The sequence below is a fragment of the Narcine bancroftii genome, chromosome 8, assembly GCF_036971445.1.
Source record: "Narcine bancroftii isolate sNarBan1 chromosome 8, sNarBan1.hap1, whole genome shotgun sequence".
NCBI lineage: Eukaryota > Metazoa > Chordata > Chondrichthyes > Torpediniformes > Narcinidae > Narcine > Narcine bancroftii.
The window spans coordinates 42,536,038-42,542,037 of NC_091476.1; positions in this window are offsets into that span (position 1 = coordinate 42,536,038).

Genomic DNA, 6,000 nt, shown 5'->3' on the forward strand with positions numbered 1-6,000 from the left:
GTGGCAGGCACCAAGAGATTTCTTTAGGCAGTCCTTGTACCTCTTCTTTGGTGAACCTCTGTCTTGGTGGCCAGTGAAGAGCTCGCCATATAACATGATCTTGGGAAGGCGAAGGTCCTCCATTCTGGAGACGTGATCCACCCAGCGCAGTTGGGTCTTCAGCAGCATGGATTCGATGCTTGCGGACTCTGCCAACTCGAGTACTTCGATGTTGGTGATGAAGTCACTCCAATGAATGTTGAGGATGGAGCAGATACAGCACTGATGGAAGCGTTCTACAAGCCGTAGATGATGCCGGTAGAGGACCCATGATTCGGAGCCGAACAGGAGCGTGGATATGGCAATGGCTCTGTATACGCTGATCTTTGTGTGTTTCTTCAGGTGGTTGTTTTTCCAAACTCTTTTGTGTCGTCTTCCAAAGATGCTATTTGCCTTGGCAAGTCTGTTGTCTATCTCGTTGTCGATCCTTGCATTAGATGAAATGGTGCAGCCGAGATAGGTAAACTGGTTGACTGTTTTGAGTTTTGTGTGCCCGATGGAGATGTGGGGGGGCTGGTAGTCATGGTGGGGAGCTGGCTGATGGAGGACCTCAGTTTTCTTCAGGCTAACTTCCAGGCCAAACATTTTGGGAGTTTCTGCAAAACAGGACGTCATGCGCTGGAGAGCTGGCTCTGAATGGGCAACTAAGGCGGCATCGTCTGCAAAGAGTAGTTCACAGACAAGTTGCTCTTGTGTCTTGGTGTGAGCTTTCAGGCGCCTCAGATTGAAGAGACTGCCATCCGTGCAGTACCGGATGTAAACAGTGTCTTCATTGTTGAGGTCTTTCATGGCTTGTTTCAGCATCATGCTGAAGAAGATAGTAAAGAGGGTTGGTGCGAGGACGCAGCCTTCCTTCACGCCGTTGTCAATGGAGAAGAGTTCGGAGAGCTCATTGCTGTATCTGACCCAACCTTGTTGGTTTTCGTACAGTTGAATAACCATGTTGATGAACTTGGAGGGGCATCCGAGGCACTCTAGTATTTGCCAAAGCCCTTTCCTGCTCACGGTGTCAAAGGCTTTGTTGAGGTCAACAAAGGTGATGTAGAGTCCTTTGTTTTGTTCTCTGCACTTTTCTTGGAGCTGTCTGAGGGCAAAGACCATGTCAGTAGTTCCTCTGTTTGCGCGAAAGCCACACTATGATTCTGGGAGGACATTTTCGGCGACACTAGGTATTAGCCTATTAAGGAGAATCCTAGCAAAGATTTTGCCTGCAATGGAAAGCAGCGTGATTCCCCTGTAGTTTGAGCAGTCTGATTTCTCGCCTTTGTTTTTGTACAGGGTGATGATGATGGCATCACGAAGGTCCTGATGCAGCTTTCCTTGGTCCCAGCAGAGCATGAAAAACTCATGCAGTTTGGTATGCAGAGTTTTGTCGCCAGCCTTCCAGACCTCTGGGTGGAATTCCATCCATACCTGCTGCTTTGCCACTTTTCAGTTGTTCAATTGCCTTATATGTCTCTTTCCGGGTAAGGACCTCATCCAGCTCTAGACACAAGGGCTGTTGTGGGAGCTGGAGCAGGGCAGATTCTTGGACTGAGCGGTTGGCACTGAAAAGAGATTGAAAGTGTTCTGACCATCGATTGAGGATGGAGATCTTGTTGCTGAGGAGGACTTCGCCGTCTAAGCTGCGCAGAGGACATTGGACTTGGGGTGAGGGGCCGTACACAGCCTTTAGTGTCTCATAAAAACCCCTAAGTCGCCAATGTCGGCGCTAAGCTGGGTTCATTTGGCGAGGCTAGTCCAATACTCATTTTGGATCTCCCGGAGTTTGTGCTGAAGATGGCTGCATGGGAGACGGAAGGCTCATTTTTTCTCTAGCCAGGAAGGTTTTGCAAGGTGAGCCTGTGGGGCAGATCGCTTCTTTGCCAGCAGCTCCTGGATTTCCTGGTTGTTTTCGTCAAACGAATCCTTGTTTTTCCTGGAGGAGAAGCTCAGTACCTCTTCAGTGGATTGCAGTATGGCCATTTTCAGCTGATCCCAGAGGGTTTCAGGAGACATGTCCATGAGGCAGTTTGCATCCTCGAGCTTTGCTTGGAGGTTTACCTGGAAGTTTCCTCTCACTTCATCTGACTGCAAGTTTCCAACATTCAACATCAGACAGCAATGAATTCAACCTCATTCCAAATCAGTTAAGATAAAACCTGACACTTTAGGAAAAATATTTCCAGTCTTATTCAGTGATCATTGCTATTAATTGAAAATTAGCTGAGGGATACAAACCCATCACACTCTAATTAGCCAATGGCAGTTATCTGAGAGGATCACCTTTCAGAGCTGTGCCTTTTGAAATGTATTGATGTGCTGCTCTCCCAGAAATCTTACGTAGAAGCCTGAAGGGTGATCACACATATCATTATTTATTGGCTGTTTCTCACAGTCCTAATCAGCGATGCTCGTACACTAAAACATTGAAACTGGGCCAACAAAGTTGCCATTCCTGTTTGTTTGTCTTGGACAAATGTGCTCACTGCTTCAGTCAGAGAGAATGGTGAACAGCAATGAGGAAAGACGAGAATAAGTGTGCCACATCAACCTGATAAAAGCATAAAAATGCTGGAGGAACTCAGCAGGTCTCGTAGCGTTCAAACGAGGTAAAGATGTATAACTGACCTTTCAGACCTGAGCCCTTTGGCTAGATTTGGAATTTCAGCTTTATTGTCAAAGTACATATATGACATCACACACAACCCTGCGATCCTACAAGCAAGGCAAAATTTCCATTTATTGGCAAAGCAAAAGAAATAAACTGTACTCAACCTAGACATATAAACAAAGAAAGAAATTCTATACCTTTACCTCCTATGGACGCTGTGAGGCCTGCTGAGTTCCTCTGGCATTTCTGTGATTTTATATGAATATTCAATTCCATCTGGTGCAAGAAAAGTGATGTTTCAATGGCACAAAGAGATCTTTTGGTGATCCCAGAGGAGTGTATGATTAGGGTAGTACCAGGAGGTTGAAGAGCTGTTGAAGGGGAAAAATAAAAGTTCTTGAACCTCAGGGTAGCAGATTTCAGGTTCTGTAGCATTTGTAGCAGTGAGAAGAGGTTGTGTGCAGAGCGACAGATCCTTTCTGATGCTGCCTGCCTCCTTGAGACAACGCCTCACGAAGCTGTATTATATTCTCCAAAACCAATACTGTCAGTGCCACTCTGAAGACATATTGCCTTTCTGAAGGCACATCGATCTGAAGCTCTCCCAAGTGGATTTGAAAGATTCCATGGCAGAAAAGTGTCCTGGCCAACAACAATGCCTCAGAACATCATAGAACATATTGAAGTGGAAATCTGCCTTCTGCTACTGTAATGGAGACACTCTGAGCACAGATTGTGAAATTTGGTTCTAATTAATTTATTTTTTAAACTCTGAACATTTTGCTTCTACCTGCCAAATACCCGCTCCTTCCCTTCACTCTACAATGCCTTGTCTGTGCTGAGGCACGCATGAATGATTTTCTGGACTACAAGGACTCCTGCTATCATCAGACCATAAGGCATCGGAGCAAAAATAGGCCATTCAGCCTATCAAGCCTGCTCCACCATTCCATCATATGCTGATTCATTTTCCCACTCAACCACAACTGTCCAGCCTTTTCGCCATAACCTTTAATGCCCTGACAAATCAAGAACCTATCGATCTCTGCCTGGTCCTAGCAAGAAAATGTTCACATTGGACAGCAGTGCTCACTATCAGTTCCACTGGTAAGGATACTGAGCTGTGGCTACTACCCGCAACTCACCACACTTGGTCCAGACGTAATTGAAGAAATGTTGAACTCAGTCACTCTTCCAGCATCTATAGGAGGTAAAGATATATCACTAACATTTTAGGTCTGAACCCTTCTTCAAGGTGGAAGCAAAAAGCAGGGAGGCAACTTAATTAATTTAAAAGTGATGGGGTGGGGGAGGGGTGGGAATGAAAAGAAAAGGAGTCCAGACCAACATACAAAAGATGTTAATTGGATTGGATATGATAAGAGAGAAGGTGAGAATTGATTGTCTTTGTGAAAAGAGACAGAGGAAATAGAGAGAGAGAGATAAACTGGGAAGGAGACAGTGGGACAAAGATTGGGGGAGTGGAGAGGAGGGGGTGTTTAACGGAAATGGGAGATATCAATGTTAATGCCATCTGGTTGGAGAAAGCCCAAACAGAAGATGACATGTTTTTTTTTCCCAATTTGTGGGTGGTCTCAGCCCGGCAGTACTCAGGCCATAGACAGACATGTCAGCAAGGGGATGGAATGGAGAATTTAAATCTGTGATTGACAGAGGAACTCAGTGTCTTTTATGCCCGATTTAATGGCAGTGACAGTGAAGAACCACCCTCCACACCCTCACATCACCTGGTGAACACATCCTGTCTGTAACTGAGGATGACGTGTGTGCTGCTTTCGGGAGAGTGAATCCAAGGAAAGCATCCAGCCTGGATGGAGTACCTGGCCAAGAATTAAATATCTATGCTGACCAATTTACCAATGTATTCACAGATTTCTTCAATATCTTACTCCAGCAGGGCAAGGTAGCCATCTGTTTCATACCAGTACCCAAGATGTGTATTTCTCTTTCTTTTCTTTGGCTTGGCTTCGTGGACAAAGATTTATGGAGGGGTAATGTCCACGTCAGCTGCAGGCTCGTTTGTGGCTGACAAGTCCGATGCGGGACAGGCAGCGGTTGCAAGGGAAAATTGGTTGGTTGGGGTTGGGTGTTGGGTTTTTCCTCCTTTGTCTTTTGACAGTGAGGTGGGCTCTGCGGTCTTCTTCAAAGGAGGTTGCTGCCCGCCGAACTGTGAGGCGCCAAGATGCACGGTTTGAGGCGATATCAGCCCACTGGCGGTGGTCAATGTGGCAGGCACCAAGAGATTTCTTTAGGCAGTCCTTGTACCTCTTCTTTGGTGCACCTCTGTCTCGGTGGCCAGTGGAGAGCTCGCCATATAACACGATCTTGGGAAGGCGATGGTTCTCCATTCTGGAGACGTGACCCATCCAGCGCAGTTTGATCTTCAGCAGCCCAAGAAGTGTATTATAACCTCCCTAATGACTATCAAACAGGAGCACTTGCATCAACAGTGATAAAATGTTTTGAAAGGCTGGTGTTGAAGCATATCACCTCCTGTTTGAACTAGATACATTCCAGTTTGCCTATTGTAGTAACAGGTCTATGGCTCTGCACAAAGCCATGCAACACCTGGACAACAAATTTGCACACTATACATCAGGAATGCACTTTATCGACTACAGTTCAGTATTTAACACCATTAACCCCTCAAAATTGATCAGTAAGTTCTAAGACCTGGGACAACAAACCACCGTGTAACTGGATCCTGGATTTTCTCATCTCCAGACCACAATCAGTGAAGATTGGTAAGAACATCTCCACCACAATCTCCATCAGTTATGGAGCACCACAGGACTGTGTTCTTAGCCCCTGCACTACTCAATTTACACCTAAGACTGTGTGGCTTGGTAGGGGATGAGTCAGCACACAGGATGGAGATTAAAAACTTGGCTGAATGGTCCACCAACCACAAGCTTGCACTCAATGTCATCAAAACTAAGTACCTGATTGTTAACTTCAGGAAAGGAAAGCTAGAAGTATGCAATCCAGTGATCACAGTGGATCAGAGGTAGAGAGGGTGAACAAACTTAAATTCTTGGGAGTCACTATCTCAGATGATCTTTCCTGGAACTAACACAACAATGCAATCATGAAGAAAGCATGTCAGCGCCTCTACTACCTCAGGAGTTTGTGGAGGTTTAGTATGACACCAGAAACCCTGACAAATTTCTACAAAGGTGTGGTGGAAAGTGTACTAGCCAGCTGTATTATGGTCTGGTATGGGTTCTATCTTGAACCCTGCTCAAGTGGTCCTAAACTTCCTTCACTTTACTTCTGTGCTTTCACCCTTAAATATCTCTTTTCAATTTATTCTCACTAGTTTCTACCTCATCCCTTAATAATTAGTT